General features: G+C 40.1%; 1 protein-coding gene across 7 annotated transcripts in view; it reads left to right on the top strand.

The window, feature by feature from the left end:
• The window catches only part of PBX3 (PBX homeobox 3), a 228,865-nt gene that overhangs the window by 155,215 nt on the left and 56,063 nt on the right, over window positions 1-17,587 (top strand). The window lies entirely within an intron of this gene.

Raw genomic sequence — 17,587 nt, 5'->3', positions numbered from 1 at the left:
TCACCCATATTAGTCTATGTGCCGACATGGGACTAAAGATATTTTTTTTACTGTTGACTTTGTAACCTCTCTGACCCATCAGCTAAATGCAATTTAATGTCATTTAAGTTAAACAAAGTGAACACAGGAAACAACTGGAATCATGGACATGAATACATTAAGATTGAGATCCCATTTACTACACATCCTCCGACTTCATCTTACAGACTTGTTAAGTATTATTAAGTCCACTTATTAGATTTAGATGTCACAGTGGTAGCAATTGTGGTGGCAGTGGGCTTCCATGTGCCTCCTTAATTCTCTAATAGTTCTTCTTTATCAATTACTCATGGTTTTCAAGATCTGTGCTTGCTGTAATTCAGCACACTTCTATCACAGTTATCAGAGCTGTTTCCTGCTGCGATCCATGCACCTGTATGTGTATCACATCACCAAATGTCTTTTTACTACTGGGTAGGTTCCTACAGTGTAACAGCAAGCAGGCCTCTCAGCTTCCCTCTCTTTGTTAACTCCTTATATTTTTATTATTCCCGGCAATCACGCACATTTGTAGTGCAAGTTTTGTTTTGCGCAAAAAAATTGCACAATTTTGTCACTGGCGCAGGAAATAATGTATTCCACCCAGAACGTATATTAAATGGGCACTGTTAGATAAATAACTTTTTATATGTCGTCCTCTGGCCAAACCTTTATAATATATTTATATTTCCTTTTTATAGAAATCATGGCTTATAAAAAAAAATAAAAAAAAACACTAAGGGTCCCCATACCATCCAGAACATAATCCTGTCTGGCTGCACCATCATCTTTGTCCAAGCTGAAGCACAGGCTGAGGCAAAGTCCAGTAAGTGCGGGCGGGACTAGTACTCCTCTCTGCTCACTTCTGTCCTATCAGACTGCAGAATGAAAAGGTGGAGGAGGGGGTTACAGAGCAGCCTGCAGTGATTGGATGAAAAGAGCCAACACAGCGCAGGCACAGCAGACTCTGATTCAAATGAGTCATGCAGAGTGAGGACACACCCCCTCCAAAGCACAGAATGACAAAGCAAGTGAGCAACAGATAGAAGGTATTTGTGAGAAATATAGGTGCTAGACACATAAAAATGATATGTACATGATAAGGATTAGATACTAAGTAACTTAACTTTTTTTTGTGAGACATAAAACAGAAAAAACACATACTGTGAAAACGGTGTTGTGCACACTAGCGACGTTGCAGATTGCTTTATAGACTGTGGACACTGAATCAGGTTTTTTCTTTTTTTTTCTTTTTTCTTTTACAAGATCCATAAACAGTGTGAAGAATATGCTATGATCTGTTAGTATCCACACCTACCCCATTGATGTATTATAAGTATTATAAGTCAGTAAGGTTTCTGTAGCTTTCTATATGGAATAGGGCAGCAGGCTGGGCAAGACAACTTAGGTCTGATTAAAAAAAAATTTAAAAAATTTTTTAAATCTATTTTCTTAAAGGGGTAGTCTGGCAAAAATACATCGTATCCCCCAACCAAAGGATAAAGGACAAGATATAAGATGTCTGAACCCCCCCTCCCCTCTCCGCAATCTCTGGGTCGGCAGCTGCGGCGTCCGGAACACGTAAGCTTGGAGCTTTCGTGTTTGTGATGTCACGCCATGCCCCCTACATTCATGTCTATGGGAGGAGGCATGATGGCTACCTACTAGCTGTCATGCCTCCTCCTATAGACATGAATGGAGGGGGCATGGTGGCTGTAGTTGCTAGTCATCCAGCATGGAGCAGAGTTCGCTCCGTGCACTGATGACCGGTCTGCCGTGCAGGAGATCAGACATCTTATCCCCTATTTTAGCTGGAGTACCCCTTTAAGAACCATGCACAAATCGAACCAACATCATGAGATCAAATCTTTCTTAAAATCCATTGTTGCTGATGATGATTGGTGGGAACAGTGCAGGTTAACATGAAGATGCTTTACAGGGGATTACAATGTGTTTCCCTTGTGCCAGATTAAAGCAAGTTTTAGTTTGTGGCAATCTCTACATGGCGCCCAACATGCCGTGAAGGTTCCCCGATTTATGTTGCCATCTCAGCAGCACCTACAGCCACCTCCTGCCTGCTCCCAGAAGCCATTGCTATTGTTCATATCCGAGCCTCCTTCCCCCTATTCAGCGCTGTGTTGCTGCCGATTCATTTCAAAGCATGAGCCAGGCATGTGCTCTCATTCATTATGCATTCCGGAACAGCGAACAACTCATCTCATGGAATAGTATCTGTACCTACACAACTCCTATAGATTCTAGCAGATTATGTATGTCTTATAGAGTAACTCCACTCGTGAATATCTAGTCCAGCTCTACATAGACAGGAGATGTATTCTTTATATGTTCAATTGTATACTTGTGTACTTTTTGTCGAGAGAGATTGATTTATACAATAGTTTCGCAACAGCTGGAGGCACCCTGATTGGGAATCCCTGGTTTACAGCGATGTAATCTGTAAGGAATCCTAACAAGAAGTGTTTGCGTGTCCTGCAGCGCCATCATAGGGAATATGAAGCATTACTTTGTTTTCCCTATCAATAGGCCTGTCTGTTTAATACAGTGGTCTTCAAATTGTGGCCCTCCAGAGGTTGCAAAACTACAATTCCCAGCATGCCCGGACAGCCAACGGCTGTCCGGGCATGCTGGGAGTTGTAGTTTTGCAACATCTGGAGGGCCACAGTTTGAAGACCGCTGGTTTAATGCATAAATCTTCTAGATTCTCCAGAGACTCTTGCATCTCTTCATCCTAACTAATAGATGGGGGTCTTGAACTGGGGACCCCTATATTAACACATTGCCATGACGGAATATTTCAACTCTTTTTTGACTTTCTTTCAGCCAATGTTAAATTTCCCATCAATGACCATTTCCGGTAACAGACTCTACTGATGGAAAAAAAAAGGGGCCATTTAATTACCATTTGCAACTTTTTTTTTTGTCTGCACCTATTGATAAATAGCAGCAAATGTTCACTTCACGTGCAACTTAGAGCTAATGTGTAATGCACAGATCAGTCAGCCCGGATCAGGTGCCTGCACTGGAGTGGCCATTGTGCAAAAACTGGGCGACTTTTGCAAAAGTTTGTCTATCAATATATCTTTCCCATATCTGTCTATCTATCTAGGAAGGATGCCGCAGCACAGGAAGAGTTCAAGTGCAAAAACAGTGGTTTATTCCATGCTAATACAAGCTAGCAACATTTCAGCTGCCAGTGCAGCCTTTTTCAAGCAGCTTTTTCTGCTTGAAAAAGGCTGCACTGGCAGCTGAAACGTTGCTAGCTTGTATTAGCATGGAATAAACCACTGTTTTTGCACTTGAACTCTTCTTGTGCTGCGGCATCCTTCCTAGATGTCTGACTTGCCTTGACCGAGGCTCCACTTGCGGCTTGCACCGCCATTACGTTGTTATAGGACGTGCTGCTCTATCTTGCTTGTGTTGTATCTATCTATCTATCTCATATCTATCTATCTCATATCTATCTATCTATCTATCTCATATCTATCTATCTATCTATCTATCATCTATCTGTCTGTCTGTCTATTTCATATCCATCTCATATCTATCTATCTCCCTCATATCTATCTACCTCCCTATCTATCTATCTATCTATCTATCTATCTATCTATCTATCTATCTATCTATCTCATATCTATCTATCTTTCCCTTATCTATCTATCTATCTATCTATCTATTAATCTCATTATATCTGTCTATCTCATATCTATCTATCTATTTCATATCTATCTGTATACTTCATCTCTATCTATCTCATATCTATCTACCTATCTATCTCAAATCTATCTATCTTTCCCTTATGTATCTATCTTTCTATTTCATATCTATGTTCTATCTATTAATCCCATTATATCTATCTATCTATTTCATATTTATCTATCTATCTCATATCGATCTGTCTATCTCATATCTATCTATCTGCCTATTTCATATCTATCTATCTATCTATCTTTCCATATCTGTCTATCCATTTCTTTCTTTCTTTCTATTATCTATCAATCTATCCCTCTCATATCTATCTACAAAAAGGGAAGCAGCACGTCTCAAAAGCCAAAAAATATAAAGGTGCACGCAGAGTCCAGACCTGGGTCAGGGGTCCATATGTGATACAGAAAAATAGAATATCCGCAGCACAGAGATTCTCAAAAAATCCAAAATTTATTCCATAACGTTATTGTCAGTAGCAACTGACACGTTATGGAATAAATTTTGGATTTTTTGGGGAATCTGTGTGCTGCGGATATTCTATTTTTCTGTATCTATATCTCATATCTATCTATCTATCCCTCTTATATCTATCTATTCCATATCTATATATTTATCTCATATCTATCTATCTCTATCTATCTCTCATATCATATCTATCTATCTCATATCTATCTCTCCCATATCTATCTATCTCCTATCTATCTATTTCCTATCTATCTGACTATCTATCTATCTGTCTATCTATCTATCTCATATCTATCTATATCCTATCTATCTATCTATCTCCTATCTATCTGTCTATCTAGCTCATATCTATCTAGCTCATATCTATCTATCTCCTATCTATCTATCTATCTATCTATCTTTTATTGTGTTTCAGTAGATGACACCGTTCAGACTGATCTCTGTTTATTAATTCCATTTAATGTCAGCCTCCCGTATGCTTGATGTGAATAGTGTAAAGCGCGGCTGTTCCCCTCCCACGACGTGCGTTTCGGGATGACCCCCGTTAAATCACATGACAGATATTCGTCCTGACATCAGAGCCATGTAACCGTTTGCAGTGATGGGAGTCGGATGATATAGTCTATAATACAATTCTGCCCTCGTAGCCTCCCTAGATAAACTTGCCGCACGTTTTATTACAAAGTAGGTGGCCTGGAGGAGAAATCTCTGTATTCTTTGCTTTTGGTATAATATATGCACTGGGGTTTCTTATTTCATCTCCAATCTGTGTTATTCAGTAAGAATGCAGCAGTGCCCAGGGTCCTCTTTAATATTTAATTCAACAAGTTTTTAATCTGTCATTATGCTGTGATGAAGTAAGCATCAAGTGTCGCCGGGAAAGATTAAATTATACTTGGAAATAGGAAATGAAATGATTTAGGGCTGAGACAGGAGGATTTGCTTTGGACTAGTAATAGTTGCTTTCTTTGTGATAGATCTATAGATATATATGTGTGTGTATTTATGTACAGATAGAGTAAACCTGAATTTGTCATTGAGCTATTTCATTGATCTTGGAAAATCACGGATAAGACTTTGTTCACACATGCATTTGGCTTTTCCATTAAAAATTGCTTAGAAATTTCTGAATAATGCGGGTCCATTCGCCACCAATGTATGCATTCAGCACAGCGTTCTGGCTTCTGATTTAAACATAGCACAACAACAATGTCAGCTCTGCTACATCGAAAGCTCTTGTAGTATAGATAACATTTATTTTTTATCCCATCACATATAAAATTTATTTAAAGATCACATCTTAATTCCTTTACATCACATCCGCCCACCTGTCTAGTGCGTTCCCATTCTCGAATATCGTAACTAGACCCCCCCCCCCCCAATGCACTCGCTTCCACCTCCCGCAGCCCTGTGAAGCAGACAGGTTCCCTGCTGCCAACGCACTCTGCTGATCGGGCAAAGTAAATGCATGGCTGTGTACAGGAATAAATAAACCCGAGCGGCTGAGTCAATAAGCAGGCTGAGTTCTGCGCCTACAGCAATGGCGGACAGCTCATTTTGTAGATGTGCGAGTTTTGTTTACATTTATAATGCAGCTTTATTTAATGCTGACAGATATAGCTTGTGGCAAATGATAGTCAGAATGTATGAGCAGTCATAATGCTTCTGTCTTCTTATAGTGCAGCGATGAAAATAAGCACTTCACCTCTGTTTTTATTGAGCAAAAGATAGCAGACAGCTATGCTACGCAAGGCTATTTATTGAGTTGTTTTACTGGCTCTGAACATGCCGCTTTATAGCCGTTGTGAAAATGGACTTTTGCTGGTGTGTGGGAAAGGAAATAGCTCGGCAGTGTGGAAGAGCTGTAAAAAATATCTCTATAAATTATTATTATTTATTTTATTTTTTTATTAGATTTTTTTTTTCTTCACTTGAGCAGGAACATGTCATTTGAGCAGCGGTACTGCAGATAAGTGGAAATGCCTATATAAATCGGGAGCGCGCTAAGCATCATATTATGCTGCATATGCTTATGCGGCCCAATACATACAGTCGTGGCCGTAAATGTTGGCACCCCTGAAATTTTTCAAGAAAATTAAGTATTTCTCACAGAAAAAGATTGCAGTAACACATGTTTTGCTATACACATATTTATTCCCTTTGAGTGTATTGGAACTAAAACAAAAAAGGGAGGAAAAAAAAGCTAATTGGACATAATGTCACCAAACTCCAAAAATGGGCTGGACAAATTATTGGCACCCTTTCAAAATTGTGGAAAAATAAGATTGTTTCAAGCATGTGATGCTCCCTTGAAGTTCACCTGGGGCAAGTAACAGGTGTGGGTAATATAAATATCACACCTGAAAGCAGATAAAAAGGAGAGAAGTTCACTTAGTCTTTGCATTGTGTGTCTTTGTGTGCCACACTAAGCATGGACAACAGAAAGGACGTTATGGACTTGAGAACCAAAATCAAAATTGTGGAAAAATATCAACAATCTCAAGGTTACAAGTCCATCTCCAGGGATCTAGATTTGCCTTTGTCCACAGTGCGCAACATTATCAAGAAGTTTGCAACCCCTGGCACTGTAGCTAATCTCCCTGGGCATTGACGGAAGAAAGAAATTGATGAATGGTGCCAGCAGTATAGTCCGGATGGTGGATAAGCAGCCCCAAACAGTTCCAAAGATATTCAAGCTGTCCTGCAGGCTCAGGGAGCATCAGTGTCAGCGCGAACTATCTGTCGACATTTAAATGAAATGAAACGCTATGGTAGGAGACCCAGGAGGACCCCACATTTTCCAAAATGAACTTGAGTAAGCCAAAATCCTTCTGGGAAAACATCTTGTGGACAGATGAGACAAAGATAAAGCTTTTTGGTAAAGCACATCATTCTACTGTTTACCGAAAACGGAATGAGGCCTACAAAGAAAAGAACACAGTACCTACAGTGAAATATGGTGGAGGTTCAATGATGTTTTGGGGTTGTTTTGCTGCCTCTGGCACTGGGTGCCTTGAATGTGTGCAAGGCATCATGAAATCTGAGGATTACCAATGGATTTTGGGTCGCACTGTACAGCCCAGGGTCAGAAAGCTGGTTTTGCGTCCAAGATCTTGGGTCTTCCAGCAGGACAATGACCCCAAACATACGTCAAAAAGCACCCAAAAATGGATGGCAGCAAAGCACTGGAGAGTTCTGAAGTGGCCAGAAATGAGTCCAGATCTAAATCCCATTGAACACCTGTGAAAAGATCTTAAAATTGCTGTTGGGAAAAGGCGCCTTTCAATAAGAGAGATCTGGAGCAGTTTGCAAAGAAAGAGTGGTCCAACATTCCGGCTGAGAGGTGTAAGAAGCTTATTGATGGTTATAGGAAGCGACTGCTTTCAGTTATTTTTTCCAAAGGGTGTGCAACCAAATATTAAATTAAGGGTGCCAATAATTTTGTCCAGCCCATTTTTGGAGTTTGGGGTGACAGTATTTCCAATTTGCTTTTTTTCCTCCCTTTTTTGGATTAATTCCAATACAGACAAAGGGACTAAACGGGTATAGAAAAACATGTGTTACTGCAATTCTTTTCAGGGGTGCAACATTTACTGCCATGACTGTATACTTGTCAATTACCTTTTGTATAATTATTTAAAAATATAATGCTTTGCTTGGAATATCATTACAAAACGAATTCCATGTATATCCCATTGTCAGTGATTGCATAAATATTATGCAAATTATAAAGGAATGTATCACCTAGAGTTTTTGTTTACTGATACTAAAACTCTGTTTCTATTCTCTGAGTGTAATTTTTTTTTATTTCATTTTTTTTCCATTATTATAAGGGCTGCCATCTTGCTTGAGCAGTTTTTAACAGCTTTTAGAAATATGCTTTACAGCAAGCTCCATGGACATATAAGACAAGAAACTGAAGCTGCTTCATTGATATAATTGGGTATGCTCTGTGACCTTTGCACATTCTAGAGAGAGAAGGAGCCTGAGCTGTGAGCAACAGCTATTGTGTGTACCTCTGTTATATATACACTGGTGTCACCTTTCACTTTACTCTTGTCTGTGTTGAAAAGGAGAAGACTGCTGGGAAGTGATCTGTACAGAACAGGAAGTCTTAGACCTACTGGCCACAATGGAAACTGCAAGATGTTAGAATTATTTTAAAATATACCGTATTTTTCGCCCTATAGGACGCACCGGCGTATAAGACGTACCCAATTTATAGGTGCAAAATCTAAAAAAATAAAGATTTTGAACCCAATAGTGGTCTTCAACCTGCGGACCTCCAGATGTTGCAAAACTACAACTCCCAGCATGCCCGGACAGCCGTTGGCTGTCCGGGCATGCTGGGAGTTGTAGTTTTGCAACATCTGGAGGTCCGCAGATTGAAGACCACTGCATAGGATTTAATACTCACGTGTCCCCGCCGCTCTGGACCCGTCACCGTTGCCCTGGATGTCGCTCCATCGCTGTCGCTGTGTCCCTGTCACTCCGGAACGTCTCTGCTGCCGGCCGGGTATCCTTGCTCTCCGTCGCCGCCATCACGTCGTTACGCACGCCGACGCACGTATGCGACGACGTGATGACGAGGAAGGAGAGCGCCGGCCATACAGGGGATCCCTGAATGGAGAAGACACCGAGGAGGCAGGTAAGGTCCCTCCCGGTGTCCTGTAAGCACTAACCCGGCTATTCAGTCGGGCTGTTCGGGACCGCCGCGGTGAAATCGCGGTGGTCCCGAACAGCCCGACTGAACAGCCAGGTTAGTGTCACTTTCCCTTCAGATGGGGCGGTCAGCTTTGATCGCCGCATCTGAAGGGTTAATACAGGGCATCACCGCGATCGGTGATGTCCTGTATTAGCCGTGGGTCCCGGCCGTTGATGGCCGCAGGGACCGCCGCGATAGGGGTGTATTCGCCGTATAAGACGCACCAATTTTTTTCCCCCAGTTTTGGGGAAGAAAAAGTGCGTCTTATACAGCGAAAAATACGGTAGATAGTAAAATGAAAATTTTGATGACACATTTCTTTTTAAAACAAAGGATCTGCTTTTTTCTTCCAGAAACAGTTCCACCCTTGTCTATGAGTTGAAGGTTTGTCCTTGGTGAACCAAACATTCTACAGTGTAAAACATTCTTAAGATAGGCATAAATAACAATGCATTAATTTGTGAAAATAGAATGGTTTCCTAAGGACATAAATGAATGATTTTACTTTCTTCCATAAAGGCAGGGACAGTAATTTTCCAATAACTTCTTATACATCTGTGTTTCATCCATTACTGGTAGTCTTAGCTAAATAAGAAAAACAATTTCATCTATTAGGATAATGTCATAAAAAATAATATGGGAAATAAAATCCTGTATGTTGCATTTTGCCATAATCCGTTCTACCCATACATAATTATATCTCTCTTTCCATATATATATATATATATATATATATATATATATATATATATATATGTACACGTACATTTTTATACCTTTTTTTATTTGACAAAAATTGTGGCTGTTCGAAAAATTTTAACATTGACTGTCTAAAACTCTTTGTAAAATAGGCAACAGAAAGTCTTGTAAGTTAGGTATTACAGGATTTAATACTGTTAACTTATTTTCCATGAGAAGTCTAGTTGTATCATCTAAGGCTTTGTTAACATCACAGTTGTACATATACAATGGCAAGATAAAACTTAGCTACGTTTGGGTTATTTATGGAATGAATATGTATTTAGGACTGAAAAGTGCAGCATGCCATGATTTTGAGTGATAAAATGACCCACACATATTCACTATTGACTATGTTCGGGCCAGACTCATGCCTGTCCATGCACTTTTAAGTTGGCATCCTATTTTGCAATTGTATACGTGCCACGGATAGCACATTTGTGATCTAAACGAAGTCCAACCCTTTTGTAGATAACTTTGTCTTACCAGTGTTAGAGCACCCCCTTCTTCAATGCATTGCACAAGGGGTCAATTTTTTTGGTCCCCTTAAAAAAATTGAATTGGATAATCACATACCGGGTTTCCACAAAAATGTGATATTTTGTGCTTCTGGCTTTTGTTGTACTTAGTTCTCTTCTACTACACTGTGTACGTACTGTGGAGTGCTAAAGTGCTCTACAGAGGCACTTCTGGTCCAGCCACACCGGCCAGGAAGAGCGGTATAAGCGGCAGTTCTCAGAGACAGGTACACTGCAAACATATCGATTAAGCCCTACGTCGATCTCCCCCCCCCCCCCTCATTACTATCCATTCATATCTAGATCCTTATTAACCCCTTCTCCTACTTCATTTAAGCTATTTCTCTGCACTTTTCACTTCAGTTTTTCGTGAACCGAAGGTGCTCCCTCGCGTCCTTTCTTATACTGCATTTACACTATCTATTCAGCCTCCTGCGACTGAGGTCGCCTTCCACTTACCCATGCCATGGTTCTTGACCGTTACCTTGACCGTTACCTTGACTCCATTTTCCGCCACAGCAATCCATCTCCACCATCTGACTACCTTTAGCCTGCCAATACTGAATGTATTTTATATCATATTTTTCACTGTTATCCATTACATGTTGTTTGCATCTTGTACTAGTACTGTAGCGCATTGTTCTCTAGCGCAAGACCCTGCATATCCATTCATACCCTTGAAGCATTAACTCGCTTTTCTAGTCCTACCTGATATGGTTTTGTAATACGGTTTATACCAGCGAATACCTGTATTTAATTAGATCTTTATTTTCTTATATCCCCATTTGATGTGTACCACATATGTTTTGTATCAGTGTTTGCTATATATACACAATATGGACTATGTTACTTATACATATGTACTCTTACTATGTCATTTCACATAGGTCTGAGGAAGGTCTTAATTGACCGAAACGTTACTTACTTTGTCTATTGGATTGCTTAAATAAAAATACCTCTTCTTTCACTGAAAGTGGTGTGCTACGTTACCTTCTTTATTGAATTCTGGCTTTTGTTTGGCCATTACAACCATAAATGTATTTTGTGTAACAAAGTGCTTGTGAAGTATGTTGGTACCCTATAAATAATGGGTAAATCAGGCACTATTATAAATGAAAGGGGTTATCCAACATTATGTGACTTTAGTAATTAAGTGTTATTCAGTAATGGACATGCTTACCAAGGAACTGTGCGTTTGTTGGTGGTAAATGGCAGTGTCCTGTGTCCTCCAACACGCTGGAGTCTTGTTTTTGGGAACTGGCTACTTCTGGTTTTCATGGCCTCTCTTAGGCTACAGTCCCCAGGATCCTTTATTTCATGTTGGGAGGTGACTTATTTCCCTCCCACACGTTGGTTGCCCCACCCATTGTAGCACAGCCACGCTCTATTTGATCACATGACACAGAAGCTGTGGATCTGTGTGATGAATGCATGCACATGTGTCGGTAACGTTATCAGGGGACTGGCTTCACACACAACAGATGAAGCATCCAAGCTCCCTTTTAGCACCTGACTTGTCATGTATGTCTCGGGCCGCACAGCAAGCTGGAAAAGTCAGAAACAACACTCATTTTGCACACTGCAAAAAAATGAACTTCCGGGGAAAAGCAAGACAAAGAAATTCGATACCAGCCACCAAACACATGTAAGTGAAGTATATTAGTAACTAGACTAACTTTGCTGCCCCTGTCTCACATTTAAAAAACCAAAATCCCGGAATACCCCTTCAAGGCTATGTGAGCTATTACTTTATTCCCCCTTTACACCTAATTTTGTTAAAGGGAGCAAAACGTAGTCCCGTCATTGTGGTCATCCATAAAGGCCGAATCCACCTCCCAGCAGTTGCTCCCACCGCTAATGCACTTCTTGCGGCCGTCACTAATGACTTGATTCCAGGTTGGCGAATCAGACGGACGGCGACTCATTAATTCCACATGGGTCGAAGTCCAGCATTTAATACACAAGGAAACACTTATATTAATTAGCTGCATCGGGCCAGTCCATTATTCAGATCACAGTAACCACAGCTTTATGCACTAATAGATATAATACAGTTACATTGTATCTCCGTCTACATTGCCAGATCATCAGTAACCAGCCCTTCAAGTCTCAGCTATCTGATTTAATCAATTTCCATGTTCCTTTATAATTGAATTTAATAGCATATGCCTGATTATACCGCATTAATAGAAAAATCAAATGTTCATGTGACATCCATCGGACATTGATATAAAATTCTAATGTCCTCATCTGAATCCTGACCCTACAGTACATTTTATCAGGGTCAGACTGCCTTAAGCAGTGCTTCCCAACCAGTGTACATCAGCTTTTGGCTGTCTGGGCATGCTAGGTGTTGTAGTTTGGCAACAGCTGGAGAAACCCTTGTTGGGAAACATCAGCTTAAGAACTGGTGACAGAGAATATGTGATGTTCAAGCATGCTGGGAGTTGTAGTTGAGCTGATGAAATTGCAGAAGGGGTGATGAAATGGGGGTACTTTCTCTAAAAGCTGTGAAAAAAATGTCTGTGGGAGCGGGCAGGATTGGACACATGTTTTGGCAGGGGACATGAGTGGAACACTCATCTTATAGGTGCGAGCGATAATAGTCAGAAATCCAGAAGGAGCATGTGGGAGCGGGATGAAGAAAACAGAAGGATTGGGCATGTTAAAATCAAACTGCCCGATCCTTTTCTTCCCCAACATGTGCCATCGAATGAGAGCCGGTAGTTTATCATGCATATTAGATGGTTAGCTAGTCTAGGTGAAATAGATGGGCTCCACTGATGTTGATCTAATGTAAATTACCAGATTTAGTATTTGCTTTTACAATCACAGATCATCCAATGATGTCATCAAAAAACTAACCTGTTCCATAACTACAAAGCAGACAGGTCAAACTGGATTTTTTGCTCATCTTAACTGCATTGGGAAGTCCACCCTAACATAATACGAATGCTGCCACCATCTATGCCTACGTGATGTTTTCCTGGGTCTACCTGAACAGTTATGGGTTCCAAGTTGAAAGTTCTGTGACATTTAAGCAAAAGTAAATACCAATTGTAAATATACAGTTTAATATCTTATGACCTATGACTTATGTCACCCTTGATGTTTCAGATCTTCTTCAGACTCCCCAAACCCATGAGTTGTTATGATCGCCTTGTCTCAGCCACACTTAAGCAATCATTTATTGTTTAAATACAGCACAAGCTGTAACAAAACGCTGTCAAGAGCCATCACACTCATTAACCTAGCAGCTAATTAGCCGCCTCCTGCTTGAAGCCTGACAAGTTGTGCCGTATGAACCTATCACTGTAGTGTCAGTTCAGGAGTGTGAGGGGATGAGGGGGGGCGTAGGAGGTGCCCATTAGGTGCCTGTGTGTGGAGGCCGTACACGGAAGGTTCTTATTCTGCACTCCCACCAAATGTTAGCGCCGTTAATACTCTCAGCTGTAATTAAATTGGCAACACTTAATTACTGTAATTAGCGCATTAACTGTTTTATTTCATGGGGAGATGAGAAAGTGAAATCAGGTGCAGAATGGATGGTGAATGCTAAAATCACTTTTAATCCAATATCTTCCTATATGTGTAAGTAACACATAGTGACAAATAAAGCAGATATGAAGTCTCTAAGATGCAGAAAGAGGTTTGGTGGGCAGAAAAAAAAAAATACCAAACTAGAAGTTTGTTATTAAAAAAGCAAAAAGTCATATATATTACAGGGGTTACCTGATCCAAAGGCTTATACTTATTCAATAAGCGCCATGGTCACCATGCTTTAGATAGACCACGAAAGCCTAATGGGAGTTAGAATATAGCAAACAGTTGCATTACACCCAGCTTCATGAGGCCTTAGGTAGAATTTGACCAAAAAGGTGAATAAAATATTATTTAAAAAAATAGCCATAAAATGTTGAAAATGCATTGGCCCAGTAGACCAATGTGCACAGCTGGGAATGAGGATCTTTTTCAATCCCACAAAGCTGATGATATATGGAATTCCTTGACTATCAGTATATTTCTAAAGGCATAGTAAGGCTTCTTTAGGAGCCTCTGTTGCCGATCCCAGTTAATACACCAGACAAAATAGCAATAAATCCTCGGCACTATAACAGAAATTTGACTGACTCAGTTGAAACCAATGGAGTCTATCAGGCTCTGTTGATATCCAGCGTTCATCAGACCTAGAAAAGCAACATAACATAGCTTATAGATTACCAATACTTTTATCCAAAATTGTAGGACATTTTAAGCCCCTCTTCCACTTCTTCCTTCATTAACTTGACCCCCCCCCCCCCTCATTTTCTAGCAAATGATCATACAGTCTACCCTTTGTGGTCAAGTTTTCAGGACACGAACATGAAAATGTTGGCGTGTAGGCATTTATCTAATAATGCACCTCTTCTTTTTTCCCTGTGTATTAAAACCCATTGGGCAATTCAGCAGAAGATTAGACCTCAGACTATTTGCACACTTTTCCTTTAAGTGTTTGCAGGCCTGGTAATCCAATCCATTTTATTAGCTTCTAAAAATCATCCCTTTTCTCAAACAGCAGATAAAAAGCATACCAGGAATACATCTGATAAAAAGATTTAGCGGCAGAGGGGCAAGCAGTGCCACGGATATAAACTCCCACATACAATTCTCAGTGAGCAGAATATTAGCTTTAATTTACAAAACAGCCTCATCTTCTATGCAGATAGCAAAGACAGATATAACCCAGGGCAAGTTTAATTTCAGATTGGGATTTCGCATAATGTTTTATTCACAGTATTATATCAAAAGTCCACTGCAATCAAGTTAAGCTCTAAACTTTAACCGTTACGTCAATTTCAATTCCGCAGGACACAGATAATGTATTCTGTCCTGTTTTTTTTGAAGAGGGTAGCGTCCAGACCCCTCCTGAAGGATTTCTGCTGCTTGACCTGGTTTGCGATTTTCGGCATCTCTGTCCATCTAATTATCATGTTCTCCAAAGACCAGGGCAGCTCTCTGTGTACAAAATGGGCCCGGGGCATTTAATAAGTAGTTGCTCAGTAGTAGATTTGCATGTTTCTCTCGGGTCTGAATAACGAATTACCTTGAAAATGGTTATGAGCTCCCCCCCCCCCATGTCTGCTCAGTGTTCCTCCTCAATTACCAAAATCAGGCCACTGCATTGTAATGCCAAAGGAAAGCTGGAGAGGACACGAGACCCTGGGATACATGGATAAGGAGCAGATGGCACAATAAGTTTCAATTCTGCTTTAAGGCTAATACTGCTGGATCCAGACACCCATTATATCCTGACAAGTACTTCTCTGCTATAGAAAAGTATTGGAAGACCCGGTCCGCCTATTCATGTTACGAGGACAAAGCGTTATGTCAAAATCAAAACATATGTTCATAGAAGTATGAACATACATCTAATAAAGCGCAAGGATGGACACACATCTAATAAAGATCAATGATGAATACTTAAGTCCCTCTAAAATCTATTCCATACACCTGTCCCTATGTTAGTGTTCCTATTCATGTGTATTATGTTTTCTGTCTGTAGACATGTACCTGTCTCTATGTACATACCCCTACTTATGATACCACTATGTCTGTTCCTGTCTATCTTGTTTATATTTCTGCTTGTGCTTGTTTACATATCCCTATCCCTATGTATGTATCTGTCTCTCTGTATAATCCCTCGATATATATCTTACCCCAAATGGATCCTTTGATGTTTATCTCTGTCTCTATGTATGATCCCTAAGAAGGTATTCTTATACAGCCTGATGAAGGGCTTGTTCGAACCTTCAAATGTAGCATTTAGTGCATACCACTTAAAATAAGGATCATTTAGTATCCTCCTGGATTTAGTTCCTTTCCTGAAGTTTTTACATTTGCTGCGAATTCCAGGATCATCTCTACTCTAAAGGTGCTAAGGATGCTGCGCTCCATCGAGCCATGGTTTGGTGATTTCATATATCACCAGTTATCTGTTATCTATGTGTTTTCTGTGGTCTGCACATAGGGATTCTGCTGTTGTTGTTATTTTTAGGTTCTCTAAGAATGTGTCAGCCAAAAGGGGTGGGGTTATTACCGGAGCGGGTGGGAGAAATCATTGCACATACAGCAGCAGCCACCTCCAGTGCACATAAGATGAACATACCGTACTAGCAACAAGATGAATATCTCCCAAACGGCTGCACCAATATTTACTCAAGAAGTGTTAGAAACAGGGTAACCCGCATCTACCTGAATATTTAGGGTAGTGTGGGTGATCTGAGTCTGCTGTCAGTTTTCCTTTAATAAATGTCATAGATTGTGGCTACAAACCTTTGACACATCCACCTTTGTAGGTTTCAGACTACAGCTTCCATGAAGCTTACAGCCTTAATGCTGCCAAACATCTGCAGTTCGGAAGGTTGCCTATGCCTGGAGTCAACCTTTTGACTGGTATATGGTATATGATTTATTTGCGTTACACAAAAGTGTGATAGACTACACTTCTATGTCCTGCAAACAAAGCATATGCTGCCATAAAACAGACTAAATATACTCACAAGTAGATCTTGTTTGGTCTAGCAAAGCCCAATTCCATGTTGCAGTTCTGCCACAGTATACCATGGAATAAAGTTTGGTTTGTCTGCCACAGTATACCATGGAATAAACCTGCAGTGTACAGCCTGGCGATGGTGAGGTTTTTAACTTTTCGCCTAAGGATTGTAGGAAAGATTTGAGAATTTAAATATCCTTAGCAGACTTTGTATTAAGTTATAAAATAATTTTAAGACCGCGAGAAGTCTCTCAAGAATGTCATGAAAGGAGAGGTCTAATACAGAATCTTAGAAGGTACAGGACCTCATTTATGGCTCCTCTGACAGTAGACTGGTAAATGTGAGTTTCTGCTTAATATGACCAAAATCATAAATTATTTCATCCCATCCTAAAAAAAAGGTCATACCCATTCATCAGTTCTCTGGTATCTAAGGTGAGCTTATTTCACTACACCACCCACCACTGATTCACAATGAGGTATGTGGATTGTAAAGGGCACAGCCTGTCTGTATGCTGTTCCCTTTGTATTTGCAGCACAGTATTGCCAACAGTACTGAACTAGGTTAGACAGATAAATACATCCCTTATAGATATATAGGTAATACCCAGATTGTTACATGAAGAGGGATACCCCAGTTAACACAGAAAGCAATTTTGAGGGACAGAACTGAACCTGGGCCCACAGTTTTATTTCTTTGAGTGTACTTGACTCATAATCATTTCTCCTGAAAATACCAAAATCCAGAATTACCTTTTTTTGGTCTCATCCTATGCTACAAAAAATGTAACAAAAACATTCAAAAAGGTCAATTTATGCCAAAATGGTACAGAAAAAAACCTACCGATTATGGAATAAAAATTAGCACCTATACAGCTCTGTAGA

The sequence above is a fragment of the Hyla sarda genome, chromosome 9, assembly GCF_029499605.1.
Source record: "Hyla sarda isolate aHylSar1 chromosome 9, aHylSar1.hap1, whole genome shotgun sequence".
Lineage (NCBI taxonomy): Eukaryota > Metazoa > Chordata > Amphibia > Anura > Hylidae > Hyla > Hyla sarda.
Note: the sequence above shows the minus strand (reverse complement) of the source record. Positions and strands in the feature narration are given on the sequence as shown.